Source organism: Stegostoma tigrinum, chromosome 34 (genome assembly GCF_030684315.1).
Source record: "Stegostoma tigrinum isolate sSteTig4 chromosome 34, sSteTig4.hap1, whole genome shotgun sequence".
Lineage (NCBI taxonomy): Eukaryota > Metazoa > Chordata > Chondrichthyes > Orectolobiformes > Stegostomatidae > Stegostoma > Stegostoma tigrinum.
This window is the reverse complement of record NC_081387.1, coordinates 5,968,203-5,985,866: the sequence shown is the minus strand read 5'-3', so window position 1 is coordinate 5,985,866 and position 17,664 is coordinate 5,968,203. Positions and strand designations below refer to the sequence as shown.

Genomic DNA, 17,664 nt, shown 5'->3' with positions numbered 1-17,664 from the left:
ACAGGGGTTGCCAATGTCTCGGGGAGATTCAGCAGCAGAGATTCCGAGATAACAAGGTGTGGAGCTAGATGAACACAGCAGGCCAAGCAGCATCTTAGGAGCAGGAAGGCTGATGTTTCAGGCCTAGACCCTTTTCTGATGAAGGGTCTAGGCCCAAAATGTCAGCTTTCCTGCCCCTAAGATGCTGCTTGGCCTTCAGCGTTCATCCAGCTCCACACCTTGTTGTCTCGGATTCCCCAGCATCTGCAGTTCCTACTATCTCAGTAGTGCAGTTTCACTGTTTTTAACTTTCACTTTGTTCATCAGTTGCAGATCATTTATCCGTATTAAACATTGAAATTTCTGTCACTTTTTGCTGACATTCTGATGCCTGACCTTGTAACAGATAAATGAATAAGATTAGAACAGGCTAATCTGTGAGGGAATGAATAATTTGCCAACTAAAAGACAAAGTGCAGAAAAGAAGTTTCGAGAGTAGTTAGTGGCAGCCAGCAGGAAGCAATGATTGTCAAAGGACAGTACTGGGAGTTTTGCTGTTCTCAAATGTGACTCTGGAATAACAAACACAATTTACCCATCCTCCTGGTGTTATTTCAAAAGTCCAGACGAATATTGTTTCATTTCTTATGCAACAAAAAGATGCACTGGTTAGCAGCAGAGGTCTGTGTCTCCCCATTGAGGAGGATGGTCAGTCACTGATGGGCCTCCACACCAATGTGGCAAACTCCCACCTTCACACTCTGCAGCAATACCTATATGTCGAGCCTCCTCCCAGGGCTGGGTGCTGGGTGGTGGAGGCCTAGGCTACATGCAGGGGGAGATGGGGATGTGTGGTGTGAGGATTGGTCTGTGGGAGGAGACCAGGGCTAGGTGCTGGGTGGCAGAAGCCTGGGCCGGGTGTTGCCGCAGAAATTGGCAAGCAGAGCAGCAGTGGGCATCCAGCTCCTGGCTGATGCCACCCACCGCCTGAAAGTGGCGGTGTTCAGACCCGATGTCATGCACCAGTTGAAAGATACACAGGCATGCAATGGAATCCCATCTCCCTGTACCCCTGCTTGGGCACTATATACATTGTTTGGTGTTGATTGCACGCCTGAAAGAACTATGTCTAATTCCTTGAAAACATTCAATGTTTTGACCTCAATTATTAACAATGGCAGAAATTCCACAGGCCCTCCACTCTTCAGCTGAAGAAATTTCTCCTCATCTCGGACTTTAAAGCGATTTTTATCCATTTGTAGCCCATATACTTAGACTATGTCCTAGTTCTGAACACCCATTTCAAAGAGAACATTCTTCCTGTGTTTGCCCTGTCCAGCCCTGTTAAAATTTTAAAGATTTTCTATGAGATCCCCTCTCATTCTTCTAAACTCCAGCAAATATAACCCCAAACAATACACTCTCTCCTCATATGTCAGTCCCGCCATTCCAGGAATTAGGCTGGTAAACCTTTATTGCACTCCCTCCACAATCAGACCATCTCTCCTTGGATAAGGAGACCAAAACTGCACACGAGACTCCAGGAGTGGATTCATCAAGACCTTGTACAACTGCAGCGAGGCACCCTTGCTCCAGTCCTCGAATTGCCTCACTGTGAAGGCCAACATACCATTTACCTTCTCCCCCACCTGCATGCTTACGTTTAGAGACTGGCATACAAGAACACCCAGGTCTCATTGCATCTCCCCTCTTTTCCAATCTGTTGCCATTCAGATAGTAAACTGTCTTCCTATTTTTGCTGCCAAAGTGGATAACCTCACATTTATCCAAATTATTCTTCATCTGTTAAGCATATACCTACTCATTCAACTTGCCCAAATCACACTGAGGCATCTCTGCATCCTCCTTATATTTCACCCTCCAAACCAGCTTTGTGGTGTCTTCAAACCCCTGCTGTGGCTCCTTTAATTTGGACTGCTTCCTTTGACTGAACTCACCGGTCATCATTCCAACCCTTTGTGTTTGGTTGAAACATCTGGAAGTTAGTGCATAAAACAATGGCTGAAATGAAGAGTCAAGAGAAAAAGAGCGTCCTCAAAGAGAAGTTGGTTCCCAACTCCTCTGCTAATCAGTCTAGTGTACACAATCCATTTAAATAAAATTCTGCTCATTTAATGCATGTAAACATTTGCAAACAAGCACCAGCATTGAATATTGTATCACCTCAAATACCCCTTCTCTGTGGTCAGTGTAACACTGAGTGTAGATTGGATGGGGAGGACACAGATAGTTTACCACCTCAGCTTCACTCTATCACTGTTTGTTGTGTGTTACTGAAAGGAATGGGAAATTGCAAGGACTGAAATTGGGTCAAGTCCCCATCTTTTACCTCTCACTACTCCCAGAGGAATACAGGGGAGAGTGTGGCGTAGGGGAAGCTGCAGTTCTTTGAGCCTGGAGCTTGAGGTCGAAGCTGAGAGAGAATTCAAAGATCAGTGCTCAGGATTTTACAACTGGGAGAATAATGAAATTTCCCCAGCTTAGAACACACGAATGATTGACATTAGTAATTAACATTGTTACATCTTGATGGGTAACAGTGGGAACAGAATATATTTGATCCCTTTAAGCCCATAATCGGGATGCTTACAAGTAAAGTCTTTTCTTAACTCCTTTGCAGAGATTATTCGAATTTAAATATGTCATCAGCTGGTCTTTGTCAGTCAAAATAAAGAACAAAGAACAATACAGCACAGAAGTAGGCCATTCAGCCCTCCAAGCTTGTACTGCCACATTTTGCCCTTCCATACTAAAACTAACTTCACTTTCAGGATCCTTCACCCTCCGCTTCCTTCCGATTCATGTAATCATCCAGGTGTTTCTTGAATGCTGCGATTGTGTCTACTTGCACCACCTTCTCTGGCAATGCGTTCTAGGCACTCACACATCTCTTTTAAACTTCCCCCTTGCACCTTGAACCTGTGCCCCCTAGTAATTGACCTGTCCACCCTGGGAAAAAGCCTCATACTTTCCACTCTATCCATGCCATTCACAGTCTTTTAAATTTCTAACAAGTTGCCCTTCCCTCCTGCTCTAACCTCCGGTGATCCAGTGAAAACAAACCCAGTCTATTCTAACTTTTCTCATAGCTAAAATCCTCTATACCAGCCAACATCCTGGTAAACCATTCCCCAAAAGTTTCTCCCTAATATATTGACGTTCACATACTCATCCCTGACCTGAACATCAGTCATGGCCTTCTCCTTGGTGAAAACCAATACAAAGTACTTGTAGGATATTTCCCACTTCCTGGGGCTTCATACATAACTTCCCTCCTCGGTCCTTGAGAGGGCCTGCTCTTTGCCTTGCTACCCTCTTTCTTCTAGTATATGCATAGAAAGTGTTGGGATTCTCTTTGCTCTCCACACCACCGCCCCCCCCAACGTCAGCTAAAGATATTTCATGGCCCCTTCTAACTTTCCTAATTCTGCGTTTAAGTTCCTTCCTAATTTCTCTATACTCCTGCAGCGCTTTGTCAATTTGTAGCTGCCTAGACCTATCATATGCTTCTTTTTCCCTTTTGACTCTGTTTACAATTTCCCTTGTCATCCATGATTCCTGGATCCTGCCGTTGCTGTCCTTCAGTGTTGCAGGGACGTGTACGTCCTATACTTTCATCAACTTGTCTTTAAAAGTCAGACATAGCTTTGCCCTCACATAACTGCTCCCAACCCACATTACCCAGTTCCTGTCCAATGTGGATGTAATTAGCTCTTGCCCAATGAAGTAACCTCACCTGAGGGCCACTCTTATCCTTGCCCATGACTACTCAAAACCTAATGGAGTAATGGTCTTTTACTGAAACATTGATCACTTGTCCTGGCTTATCCCCTAATACCAAGCCTGGTGTGGCCTTCTTTATGGTTAGATTGTCAACATACTGTCTCAAAAAGCCCTCCTGGACACATCTAACAAATTGCTCTCCACCCAAGCCTCTGGCTCTAAGGGAGTCCCAGTCAATAAGCAGAAAGTTAAAGTCACCCACCACTACCAGCCAAGTTTTTTCACACCTTTCTAGTAACTGACGATATATTTGCTACTCTGTCTCAGGTGGGCTGTTGCGAATTCTATAGAAAACTCCCAGCATTGTGAGTTTATCCTTCCTATTCCTGAACTCCACCCATAATGCCTCCCTGCAATATTGCTTTGATGTCTGCTCCCTCAGCACATGTGATGTGATCCCTTATCAGCAATGCAACTTCCCCACCCCTTTGCTTTCCCTTTCTGTCCCGGCTAAAACAGCGAGATCCTGGAATCTTAAGCTGCCACTCCTGCTCCTCCTTTAACCATATCTCTGTGATGTCAAAAGCGTCGTAATTTCATGCAGTAATCCATGCTCTTAGTTCATCTGTTTTATCTGTTATGCCTCATGCACTTACAGTACACTCAGAACGATCATTTTATTATGAACACTGATTTACCACAACATGTGTTCAAATATTTGGTTTTGTTCAAAATAGCACAAGGAGAAAAGCAAATAAAAATTCCCTCAGTCTTCAATGCAGAGTTTAATGAGACACTATGACTCACATTGAAAAAAGCCTTGGAAATAACCCATCAACAGGCAAATAGTCTGGGCCCAGGAGCCTGGAGAAACTGATAATAGCTGCAAGGGATATGGGGATTGAAACAGATGAGGGTGACAAGCTATGTTCACAGAGTAAAGCAAGATCTGGAAACATTTCTAATTCTAAGAACTGAAATGCCTTTAACCAATACAAATCAGAAAACATGCCTTTTCAGGGTTTCACTTGGCAACAAGTTTCCGAAATAGAGAAAACAAAAAAAGTCACCCAAAGCAGGGATAGAAAATTCCAACACAAAAATGTTGTAATGACCTTGAAGAAGAAAAAAAAGAAACTTCAAAAGCAGTAGTGAGTGCAAGGTACATCAGCTGATATGAAAATATTCATGAGGCCCTGACAGACAGAGAAATATTTCATGCAGTGGGTGAAATTCAGCGGATTCCAGATTGAGGGGCACTCTGTCTGTTTTATGTGAAAAAATACAAAGCTCTGGATCAGAAATCTCAGGGACAGTCACCAAAGCAGAAAGATTCTACAACCAGTGAACAGTTATAGGAATTAGACAAAGAGGTAACAGCCAGCTCCCTTGGACTCGAACACTTGATGCGAGAAATTGGACTAATCTGTGAAGCTTTGATAAAACAAAAAGATCACAATGAGGAAAACAGATACCTTATGCAAATGTTACTCCACACTGCTCTTCACCTGATGTTGGATGGGTTCCCTCTGGAGCTCAACAATGGAGATGCTTCCAACATCCCTTTACAGTGGGTCACTGATATACTAAAGGCAGTTGAAGACAGGATTGGCAGAGAGGCCAGTGTGTTTGTGTTGATGGTGTTGGGAGTACAGAGCACAGGCATGTCCACACATCTCAACACCACGTTTGGCTTGCATTTTGCTGTGAGCAGTGGGCAATGTACCCATGGGGCCTACATGCAGCTCATTAAGATCACAGGAAATCTGTAGATGGAACTGGGCTGTGGGTACATCATGGTGATCACTACTGTGGGGCTGAAAGCACCAGGGCTGTCAGAAATTGACAGCACCATGACAATGAGCTTGCCACCCTTGTGATCGGGTTAGGCCGTGTCACATTGATAAACATGGCCATGGAAAACTCTACTGAGATGCAGGATGTGCTGCAGATAGTGGTCCATGCATTTATACGGATGAGAGAAGTGGGGAAAAGGCCGGTTTGTTATTTTGTTCACCAGAATGTAAGTGACGTGGCTGCTCATGATCAGAATATCAGAGGATCGAGAGTTCATCAAGTTCTCGGATGTGTTGGAGTATGGTGCAATGGAGAATAACTGGAACATCCCAGGGCTGTGGCATGGGAATCCTCTCATGGCAGCTGTCAATAGGGGCCTGTAGTCACAGGGTATTTGAGCTGAAGAACAGGATTTTTCAGAATCTGAAAGAGAAGAGAAATAAAGAGAGATTGTTGACCATCTCTGAGTTAATCCAGTGGACTTACTCTCTGTGGAAGACAGTGAAATATGAGAATTTCATCTTCAGTTTCTAGTCTGGCGGCTGAAGCTTACAAGGACCTTTCTGTCCCATACACAGACCTGGGTTGGGAACTGAGGACACTGGTACATTCCCACCTGGAAAAGGCACAAAACTGAATTTTTAATGCAAAGCAGTGTCCAGAAATTGAAGCTTGATTTTTGAAAGAGGATACATAGCCTTGCTGAATGAACAGAAAGAAAATGGTCTCCTGCAGTTATCAGAATATTATTCCAGTGGTAATAACTCAAGCCTTGTTGAAAAATAGAGGGAGGATTTTGCCTGGAGCATCAACTTCCTGACCATTGAAAGTGGGATGTACATGGACAGGAAGTGTGATGATGCAGAGCAGAGGTGGGCTCTGCAGAAGCTGAATGATATTAAGGACAAGTATCAGAGTCAGATTGGAGAACAGGTCAATAAATTTCTGAAGCAATGCGGACATCAAAGTAAGAAAAAAGGTAAAAGACAACTGAAGAAAGTATTTGAAAAAATGTGGCTGGAAACAATTTCAATATTTAACTTGCATCACCCTGAGAACTGATATTATGAAGGATATGGAACTGAGTCTACACCCCAACATGCCCCTCAGACACTGAACTCATCAATGAGAAATTTAGCAAGAAAACCCATGAAATTAATGTTATAAATCTCCAAATTAGATAGGTTCATACTGTTCTACACATATTCTAAGGTTAGAATTTATACATGTTCCAAGCTAATTGAAAAAGATATTGAAAGAGCCCAGGAGCTGTGTGATCGATGGATGAGTGACTGTCAATAGTTTATGAATCAGGCAGCAGACCATAAATAGGACTATGTTTCAAATCATTGCAAAGAACTCTTGAGAGTCATAGATGAAAAAGTCCAGAAATGCCAAGATCAGAAATTCACTTCTACTCAGAGTTTCAGGGTGTATTTTAAACTTCACATATGTGGATTTGCCATTGAAAAATATGAGGAAATGTGCAAAAAATTCCTGAAGAACTATGATCTCCTTTGCAAAATGAGAAAGCACCTTATTGCCAAAGCTCTAATGACACCTTCTGGGAAAAAGATCAAATCAAACAGAGAACTGTTCAATGAAAGTTACCTGAACCCAGCCATAATCCCAGCTGTCGGCAACAAACTGTGATTAGAATTGTTCAGTAAATGAGGTGTGACTGCAAAGGAGGGAAGTTCTTGTCCAGGAAGATCTTCCAAATGGCTCCAAATGCTACATTTGAAGGAGAGAGACAGTTTTGAGGAATATTACCAATATATACAAAACACAGTGTCTTTTAAGAAAGATTGGCTGACAAACAAGTTGTCCAACACTGTTGGAACATGCATAATCACCAGAACCAAGGGTTAAATGGATACAGATACATCATTACTCAGATACCGGTATCAGAGAATTGTACAAAGTGTATTGTGGGTGATGGCAGTTTCTTGAATAAAGATACTGACTGGAAACCATTTCCTCACAGGAATTACAGGGCTCTCAATGACTAGTACAGTCACTGGAGTATTCCAGCTGATATCAGCATCGAAACATCGGCCTTTTGGAAATGGGGTTTCTACAAATACGACTCTGAATTTGCAGATAAATATTCAATGAAACCAGCAGACAGCATTTCTAGTTGGAGTTTTGCCCTGCAATCAGGTTGTAAAAGACATTGAAGATAAATGATATGTGAAGATTGATGAGTTCTATTACCTTGTTATTTTTAAGCACTGAACTGAAAAAGCTTTCCCACTTTCATTCCTTTAAATGATGTTCCAAGGTCCTGCAGCTGACTCTATCCTGCAGCTCCTACTTGCCCTCTGCTCTCTTTCTGGCTGAGCCCATATTTTCAGAGCTCTGATAGTATTGAGAGTGACCATCTTTCCTCAGAGCAAAATTGGCTGGGCCAGCACCCATATACAAGCTCAGCTGCTAGGGGTATCATGATCCTTATCCAAATATTCTCCTCACAATCTGAGCTCAAGGTGATTCGTATAATGGATGGGAAATTCCATGGAACTATGAATACTGTCACTCCAACTCTGCTCGAAACCCACTCCTTCTGTCCAGGTTATGGTTTGGGAGTGAGAGCAGCTCTGAGGGATTTTCCAGTCTATTTAATCAATTTGAAGGAGTTTCTTGCAAAATGACCTTTCTGTTGAACTGTTCTAGCTTTGTTTTACAAGTGATGAAAATCAATATGCCTCATTAGTTCCCATGTGTAAAGAATTAGCCAGAAAGAAGAAAACAGGGTCATTTTCCTCATAGCCATTTGGCAAAGGGGCTTCCATTTCAGGCACATGATTTTGGTCATCCGCTTCACATGTGGGTGGCAGTAAACATTTTAAAAATTAAACGTGTTTTGACATTTTTGGCTGTCAGTCCCGTGATATTTTGGGTGAATTGCTTCCTTGAGCAATTAATCTTTCCGTAAATTATTGATCCTCCATCAAAAAATGATTGGGCACTAACCATGGGGCAATTTAGAGTTAAAACAAATGTACAATTCTCGGCGAGAAGCAGATCGCTAAAGTATCTGAGACAGAGAAGAAAACTGGGGACTAAAAGATATTGTATATTTTCCTTTCATCCTAAAATGATCCAGCACTGAATAAGGTCATTAAGACAATGGTACCTAAGGCAGACCTTTGAAAAAAGTATCAATTTGTCCTGCTTTTCTGTTCTTTCTGCAAAATCTTGGAACCCTGGCTGTTGATTCTCTGCTAATTCTGGCTGCAAATATGTGAATGTAACCAGATATCTAGACCTCACTTGGTGATGGGCTACAACAGAGTAAAGTAACATACTGCTATGGCTGTTTTATTTTTACTTCTTTTCAATCCTGCAAACGGAGGAAAGAAAACTTTATTTCATTATTAAACTGGAGAGGGCTCAAAAGAGATTTTCCAGGATGTTGCCTGGAATAGAAAGTTTAATTTGTAAAGAAAAGCTGGATAGGCTGGGACATTCTTCACTGAGGTGTAGACTCAGTGGGAGGTTGAGAGGTGACCTGAAAGAAGTTTATAAAATTATGAGAGCTATAGATAGAGTTCGTGGTAGTTGTTTTTTTTCCTATGATGGGAAATTCCAAGACTCGGCGACACGTTTTTAAGGTGAGAGGAGAGAGGTTTAAAAAGACATAAGAGGCAAATTTTTTACACATGTGGAATGAAGCAGTGGAAGCGTGCACAGTTACAACATTTAAAAGACATTGGATGGATACATAAAAGAAAGGTTTGGAGGAATATGGTCCAGGAGTAGGCAGGTGGGACTAGTTTAGTTTGGTATAATATTCAGCATGGACTGTTTGGACTGAAGGGTCTGTTTCGTGCTGTATGACTCTATGTTAAGCCTTGCTTTCAAAATCATATCATCGTCTCAACATCAAGAACACATTTGCTGTTCTGGAATACATTGGCTATAACATAATATCTAATTTATGTCTCCTTTTCATTGATATTCTGAGAAATCTAAAATATATGTTTATATGTTCATTTGCAGATCCCTCTGCACACCTCTTGAACCCATTGGCAGCTGCCTCTCACCATTGCAATGATGTAGAAGCCTCAATCTCCATTGAACCTGGGTCTGGCCAATAGTTCAACCGTTTGTGTAGCTTCAGCCTGTTTCTGACAACAGGGCACATATGCATCTGCGTGTGACCAAGCACAGGCAGTGTGACTGTCTCACAGTAAAACCCTCCAGGGGACTGCGTCTCAGAACTCTGACAGTGCGGTATGATTACCCACTTTAAGAAAGGAGCTTGGAAAGGCATATTCCATATATCAAAAGGAAGGTTGACACCTAGGACATCAGAGTCCGCATGGGCAATCACAACTGTGACTGACCTGAGCTCCAACACTCCATCGCATTTTGGGAACTAAGGCTCCTTGAGATTCACATTGATACACTAAATGAGATATAACAGGAAATTAAGGAGCAAGTTGATGGATACTCAAATAAACAAAAGACTACAGATGCTGGAGATTTGAAACAGAAACTCAGCAGATCTAGTACTGATAGATATTCAAGTTGGGCAGGGAGGTGCACTGGGAAATGTTTTTCTGTCAAGTGGCTGCCAACTGGTTCAGGATCTGTACAGAGGGATCTGGGAATGAGTGGGAGGTTTGAACGTGAAGATAGAGACTGCAAGAAGGGTGGGGGAATAGAGAGGCTGCAAGTGTTTGGTACTGGGGGCAAGTAGGAGATCACTAGGGTTTGGGAGTAGCGGGGTGACAGGATTAGCAAGGTGGGGGAAGAAGGGTACTTTTTAGAAGACACAAAGTTAGATATGGTGGATGTCCGATGAGATTTATGGGTTCAGGTGCACAGCACTCTAAAGTATGAAAACAAAAGTGTGGAAAATAATCAAGAAGCTTAATGGAATGCTAGCCTTCATATCTAAAGGGTTGGAGTATGGGGACCCAGATGTTACACTGTTACAAAACCCAGTTAGGTTGCACTTAGAGAACTGTGAACAGATCTGGGAACCACACCTGAGCGAAGATATTTTGTCCCTTGAGGGAGTTCAACGCAGGTTTACAAGAATGATACCTGGACTTCAGGGGTTAAATTACGCAGAAAGATTAGTCCAATTTAGCCTTTGTTCTCTATAATTTAGAAGGTTAAGGGAAACTCTGATCAATTTTCTACTGAGTGAAATTTCTAGAATGGGGGCATGGCCCAAGAATTAGGGCCAATTCGATCAGGAGAGATGTTAGAAAGCACTTCTATGTTCAAAGCGTAGTAGAGGTTTGAAACTGTCTTCCTCAAACTACGATCCATGCTAACTCAATTGCTAAATTTAAATCTGAGATAGACAACTGTTTTTATTTAACAATGGTATTAAGGGTTATGGGCCAATGGCAGGTATGTAGAATTAGGCCACGAATCAGCTATGATTCTTTTGAATGGTAGATCTGCTTGAGGGGCTGAATGGTCTACCTCTGTTCCTATGTTTCTACACATTAGTCATGGAGTCTCGACTAAATCAAAGTTAGTCTTCAAAATCAGGCCAGGATCTTGGGGATCATCACAGAGATTTTTTGTTGATTGTCATAAAGTCCACACTGTACTGAAAGCAAACTCATAACTGAAACCAAGACTGGAATTTTGTATCAAGTGAATAAGAGACACACAATTAATCTCAAAAATCCACTTACTAAAAGTGGATTAACAAACTTCTTTAACTGAGAGAGCTAAAGAAATATCAACTGGAATTTACTCATGTAAAGTCATTCTGTTTGGAATCAGTAATGCATCATGAATATTTCAATGATTAACCAATAAAGTCATCAATTGAATTGGTAACTCTACTGTTTACATTGACAATTTGATTGTCTTTAGCTAAACCATGGAAGAACATTTACATCACTTGGCAAAATTGTTTGATTGGCTACAAAAAGCCAATTTGATTATAAATTTGGTGGAGAATAAATTTGCCAAGGTCAAGGTGACTGGTTTGACCATACAGTGGGACAAGGCCAAGTAGTATCGCAAGAAATAAAGGTACAAGTTAATTTAAATTTTTCCATAACTAAGACCTAAAGTGAAACTTTCCATCATGTTGCCATGAGTGGATCCTGTTGCAAGTTTCTTCCAATTTCAGCAATATCACTGGTCCCTGAACAAATCTGTTGAAAAGAGGCAGCTTATTTGAATGGATGCAAGAGCACGTTGGGAAGGTAAATGTCATGCTTACAACTGCAGCAGTTTCAGCTGCACTAAATTGTGTGAGATCATTGAAATTGGCTGGTAATGCTCGCATTATCAGTTATTTGCCTGAAAAATGATGAAGTTGGGATTAAATAGTCTGTCAGTTATTTTTCAAAGAAATGAACTACAATAAAAAATTCAACCATTGAAAAGAAGACACGAAGTCTTTAGTTGGCTGTGCATCATTTTGAAATATAGAACATAGAACATAGAACATAGAACAGTACAGCACAGAACAGGCCCTTCAGCCCACGATGTTGTGCCAACCATTGATCCTCATGTATGCACCCTCAAATTTCTGTGACCATATGTCCGTCCAGCAGTCTCTTAAATGACCCCAATGACCTTGCTTCCACAACTGCTGCTGGCAACGCATTCCATGCTCTCACAACTCTCTGTGTAAAGAACCCGCCTCTGACATCCCCTCTATACTTTCCTCCAACCAGCTTAAAACTATGACCCCTCGTGTTAGCCTTTTCTGCCCTGGGAAATAGTCTCTGGCTATCAACTCTATCTATGCCTCTCATTATCTTGTATACCTCAATTAGGTTCCCCTCTCCTCCTCCTTTTCTCCAATGAAAAAAGTCCGAGCTCAGTCAACCTCTCTTCATAAGATAAGCCCTCCAGTCCAGGCAGCATCCTGGTAAACCTCCTCTGAACTCTCTCCAAAGCATCCACATCTTTCCTATAATAGGGCGACCAGAACTGGACGCAGTATTCCAAGTGCGGGCTAACCAAAGTTTATAGAGCTGCAACAAGATCTCACGACTCTTAAACTCAATCCCCCTGTTAATGAAAGCCAAAACACCATATGCTTTCTTAACAACCCTGTCCACTTGGGTGGCCATTTTAAGGGATCTATGTATCTGCACACCAAGATCCCTCTGTTCCTCCACACTGCCAAGAATCCTATCCTTAATCCTGTACTCGGCTTTCAAATTCGACCTTCCAAAATGCATCACCTCGCATTTATCCAGGTTGAACTCCATCTGCCACCTCTCAGCCCATCTCTGCATCCTGTCAATGTCCCGCTGCAGCCTACAACAGCCCTCTATACTGTCAACGACCCCTCCGACCTTTGTGTCATCTTCAAACTTGCTGACCCATCCTTCAATCCCCTCATCCAAGTCACTAATAAAAATTACAAACAGTAGAGGCCCAAGGACAGAGCCCTGTGGAACACCACTCACCACTGACTTCCAGGCAGAATATTTTCCTTCTACTACCACTCACTGTCTTCTGTTAGCCAGCCAATTCTGTAACCAGGCAGCTAAGTTCCCCTGTATCCCATTCCTCCTGACCTTCTGAATGAGCCTACCATGGGGAACTTTATCAAATGCCTTACTGAAGTCTATATACACCACATCCACAGCTCGACCCTCATCAACTTTTCTAGTCACATCCTCAAAGAACTCGATAAGGTTTGTGAGGCATGACCTGCCCCTCACAAAGCCATGTTGGCTGCATTTAATCAAGCCATGCTCTTCCAGATGGTCATAAATCCTATCCCTCAGAATCCTTTCTAACACCTTGCAGACGACAGATGTGAGACTTACTGATCTGTAATACATGGAAGAAACTATTATTTACATCGATGATAATCTTCTCATTTTCTTAGAAAAGCCTTGGATAGAAAACTCATGATTAGTTCTATGGAGCTTAATTCTCCAACTGTAGAATTTGAAAATTGTTCATGTGCCTGGTAAAGAAAATATAGCAGACACTTTATGGAGACAACTTGTGCAGGAAATGGGGAAAGTGATACAAATGAACACATTTAAATATGCTGCTGTGTAACTCATTGTGTACTTAATATTTATATGTCCTTATTATTGGTACGTCATCAAATTTTTAGTGAAGTTTTTTGGTGAAAGATAAAAATGCTTCAAATGTACACTTTCATTCTTCTTTGGAGGGATGTGTGATACAAACTTTGAGACTGGGTATTTAAACTGAAGAACGTAATTCTGTTTAGCGGAGCAAAGTTATATAAGGACGTAAACTAATCCCCAGGTCATTTGATTCAGGAACATAGGCCACGACAAAAACAAAGACCTGGGATTTATTTGTATAGAGAAAAAACTGAAAATGAGAGAAGTTATGCCAAATTTGTAGAGGATATGGTCAGATATCAGAGTATTGCATAGTTTTGATTACTAGCCTATGAAATGGATGGAGGAGCTGCAGAGAAGATTTACCAGGACCAATCCCAGGTTCACATGGATGTGCAAATCAGGAAGGGAAGACTGGGCTATGTTTGTTTCCTCCTGAAAAGAGTGCTGATTTCAAAAATTGTTCTGTAAGATTATGAACATTTTTGACAGAGTGGATCAAGAAAAAAAATTTCCTCTTTGGGGAGAAGCATCACCAAAGGCTGTCAATATTACATAATTATCAAGTAGTAGTGAGAAAATGGAACTCACTTCCAACAGAGTGTGGTGGGTTAGCAAATTGGACCGATGCTCTGAGCATGAAGTTAAATAATTAAATGAAGGAGAAGGGAATAGAGGGCTGTGATGACAGAGGATGATTAGAAAGGATCCCAAGGGAGACTCAAGTGGAGCATAAACAAGATAATAAAATGTGAGGCTGGATGAACACAGCAGGCCAAGCAGCATCTCAGGAGCACAAAAGCTGACGTTTCGGGCCTAGACCCTTCATCAGAGAGGGGGATGGGGGGAGGGAACTGGAATAAATAGGGAGAGAGGGGGAGGCGGACCGAAGATGGAGAGTAAAGAAGATAGGTGGAGAGGGTGTAGGTGGGGAGGTAGGGAGGGGATAGGTCAGTCCAGGGAAGACGGACAGGTCAAGGAGGTGGGATGAGGTTAGTAGGTAGCTGGGGGTGCGGCTTGGGGTGGGAGGAAGGGATGGGTGAGAGGAAGAACCGGTTAGGGAGGCAGAGACAGGTTGGACTGGTTTTGGGATGCAGTGGGTGGGGGGGAAGAGCTGGGCTGGTTGTGTGGTGCAGTGGGGGGAGGGGATGAACTGGGCTGGTATAGCATAAACAAACCTGGGCCGTTTCATCGTTAGAGGTTAAAGGGGGCCCAGGAAGTGTCACTGGGAAGAGGGCAAAAGGTATTCAAATAAGCCGACAAAGATGAAAGCAGCTGTGATGACAGCGGGCACACATCCTCCCAAGTTTCAGAAAGGTGTTGAAAATGTGGTGTGGTAAATCATGAGTCTTTAAACTGTCCATTCATTTCAGGATCCCTTGAATAGGGAATCAACATTATTACCTGGATAAAGGCCAATATTATTTTAGTTGACATGAAAGTTAGCCTGCTGGGCTTAGTAAGAGAGAGAGAGAGAGAGACAGCAGCTAAAAACTCTACGTAATTCACTGGATAGGAATGTGGGTGAACACCTGTACTTGGATTGAAAAATAAACAAATTCTTGATGCGTTCAAAAGAGACTGGTATATTTACTTTGCTTTTGCACAATGGTGAAATCTTCAGGGAAAACCAAAAGACGTCTGTATCTGGAAGGTCTACCACAGAACGACAGTACAAAAATAGATGCTGCAAACAACAGAAACATGGATATAAACTTTCATGTTTCTAATGAAAGAAAAATGAACAGTTTTGTTTCATGGAGATGAAATGCAAATAGCTGCGCTTGATTTGTGGAGAAACAGGTTCTGCCACGAAAAGAAAGCAAACATGACAGTTGAGTGCAAAACATGTCAAATATGAAAAATTACAAGGCAAGGTGTGTGCAGATAATGCCCAAGAGCATTTTATTAAATTTGGACATATAAAAATTTCAAAAGGCCAAGAACGAAGATTTTATAGTGCTATTTACAACAATTAAGTGGCAAGTGAACTCATCACAAAACAACCTTAGGCCGAAGACCATGTTGATAAGGCCAGTTCCTGGATGAGGTTTTCCAATTTATTTTGGTTCCAGATTGGATACTCCAAGTTTCCAAGCACTGGGTGAGGAAAAATATTCACCTGCCTGCACAGTTGGTGACCGCAAGATCCCTTTGATAAAAATCCCTTAACTTCTAAAGGTTTTTCTCCCATATCCGATGAATTTATGCTTCAAAATCAGCCTAGGAAAAACAGGCATTTTCCAAATAACAAAAGAGTGATTATTAAATGTGAGAAGAGACAATAATCCGACTTGGGTAGACACAGATTATAAATGAAACGTGAGTTCAAAAAACACTGAAAAACAAACACAGACCTGAGCCATTCATGGAGGAGTTAGTGGAACATGGGAGGCTGGATACATCTCCCCTATAGCAAGAGGCTTGTATTTCCAAGCTGCTCCTGTAGATGCACACAGTAATAGGTAGAAATATGATGGTGAACTGTGATGCACTGTCATATTCAATGGCTTTGTTCTTGAAAACACAAGACAATCAACTAGCATCAGCCAACAGTATTCAAAGATGATGAATCTAAATTGTACATTGTAACAGGGTGACATCAGGGCATAAATAACTCACCAGAGATAGTAGGAACTGCAGATGCTGGAGAATCTGAGATAACAAGGTGTAGAGCTGGATGAACACAGCAGGCCAGGCAGCATCAGCGGAGCAGGAAAGCTGATGTTTCAGGCCTAGATCCTTCTTCAGACCCTTTTTGAAGAAAGGTCAAGGCCCAAAATGTCAGCCTTCCTGCTCCTCTGATTCTGCTTGGCCTGCTGTGTTCATCCAGCTCTGCACCTTGTTATCATAAATAAATCACCGCATCATTTGACACATTATGAAGGCCACATCAAGAACAAAGTTCAGGGATTTATTTTCAGAGGAATGGGATTGAAAATTAGAAAAGTTATGCCCAACCTGTGGGTGAAATATGGACAGAGATGAGAGTATTATGTGCAGTTCAGACCATTCATCAGAAAAGGGGGAGGGGGAGAGGGTTCTGAAATAAATAGGGAGAGAGTGGAAGGCGGATCGACAAAAGAGTTGCAGTGGGAGAGAGATTCCCTGAGGTTTGTCCATAGGGAGGAGGGTAACTTCTTCAGATTAGGCATCCCTGGAAGAGGCTTCGCAGTGAGGTTAACCTCTCCCCCTCCCCCTTTTCTGATGAATGGTCTGAACTGCACATAATACTCTCATCTCTGTCCATATTTCACCCACAGGTTGGGCATAACTTTTCCAATTTATTTTATTTCAGAACCCTCTTCCCCTCCCCCTTTCCTGATGAAGGGTCTAGGCCCAAAACGTCAGCTTTTGTGATCCTAAGATGTTGCTGGGCCTGCTGTGTTTATCCAGCCCCACACTTTGTGATCGGACGTTTTTATCAGAAGGGCCTACCACAGAAGGACAAGACAAAAATAATTGCTACAAACAACAGAATAAAAGTGGATGTGAACTGTCATGTCTTTTTTTTTTCCTCATGTTTTGTAGAAAGGAAATCCAAATAAGTACGCCTGGCTTGCAGAGAAACAAGTCCTGTCATGAGAAAAAGCCAACATGGAATGACATTACACGCTAAGCATGCAAAGTATATGAATTTCAAGGGAGGTGTGTGCAGGTAATATCGAAGAGCAGTTGAAAGAATGCAGCAACCAAATTCCACAAGGCCAATGAAGGAGACAGCGTTATTCACAGCGGTTATGCCACAAGTGAACTCTGCACAAATAAATCTCAAACCTAAATTTGCGGCAGAGTTTGGAAGGGAGTGCACTATTGTGAGCAGTTTTACTGGCTCTAGAGAAACTTCATCTCCTCAGAACATGTCAATATGACGAGTTCCCAGTTCAAGTCTCCAGTTTATTTTGCCTGCAGACTGGATACTCCAAATTGCCAAGCACTGGGTGAGGAGGAATATCCTCCTGGCCCATGGTTGGTGACAACAAAGTTTATTTGAGATGATAACCTTCCCTTGTGAATGTGTTTCTCGCAGACTAACCTAATTTGTGTTTTAAAACCAGGCTTTCTGCCGTGATAAGAGAGTGAATTGTTAAGT

The 17,664-nt window shown here is 42.1% G+C and overlaps 1 pseudogene; it reads left to right on the top strand.

The window, feature by feature from the left end:
- The first annotated feature begins 1,997 nt into the window (after positions 1 to 1,997).
- Positions 1,998 to 17,190, top strand: LOC125467711 (interferon-induced very large GTPase 1-like; annotated as a pseudogene).
- Positions 17,191 to 17,664: the final 474 nt, after the last annotated feature.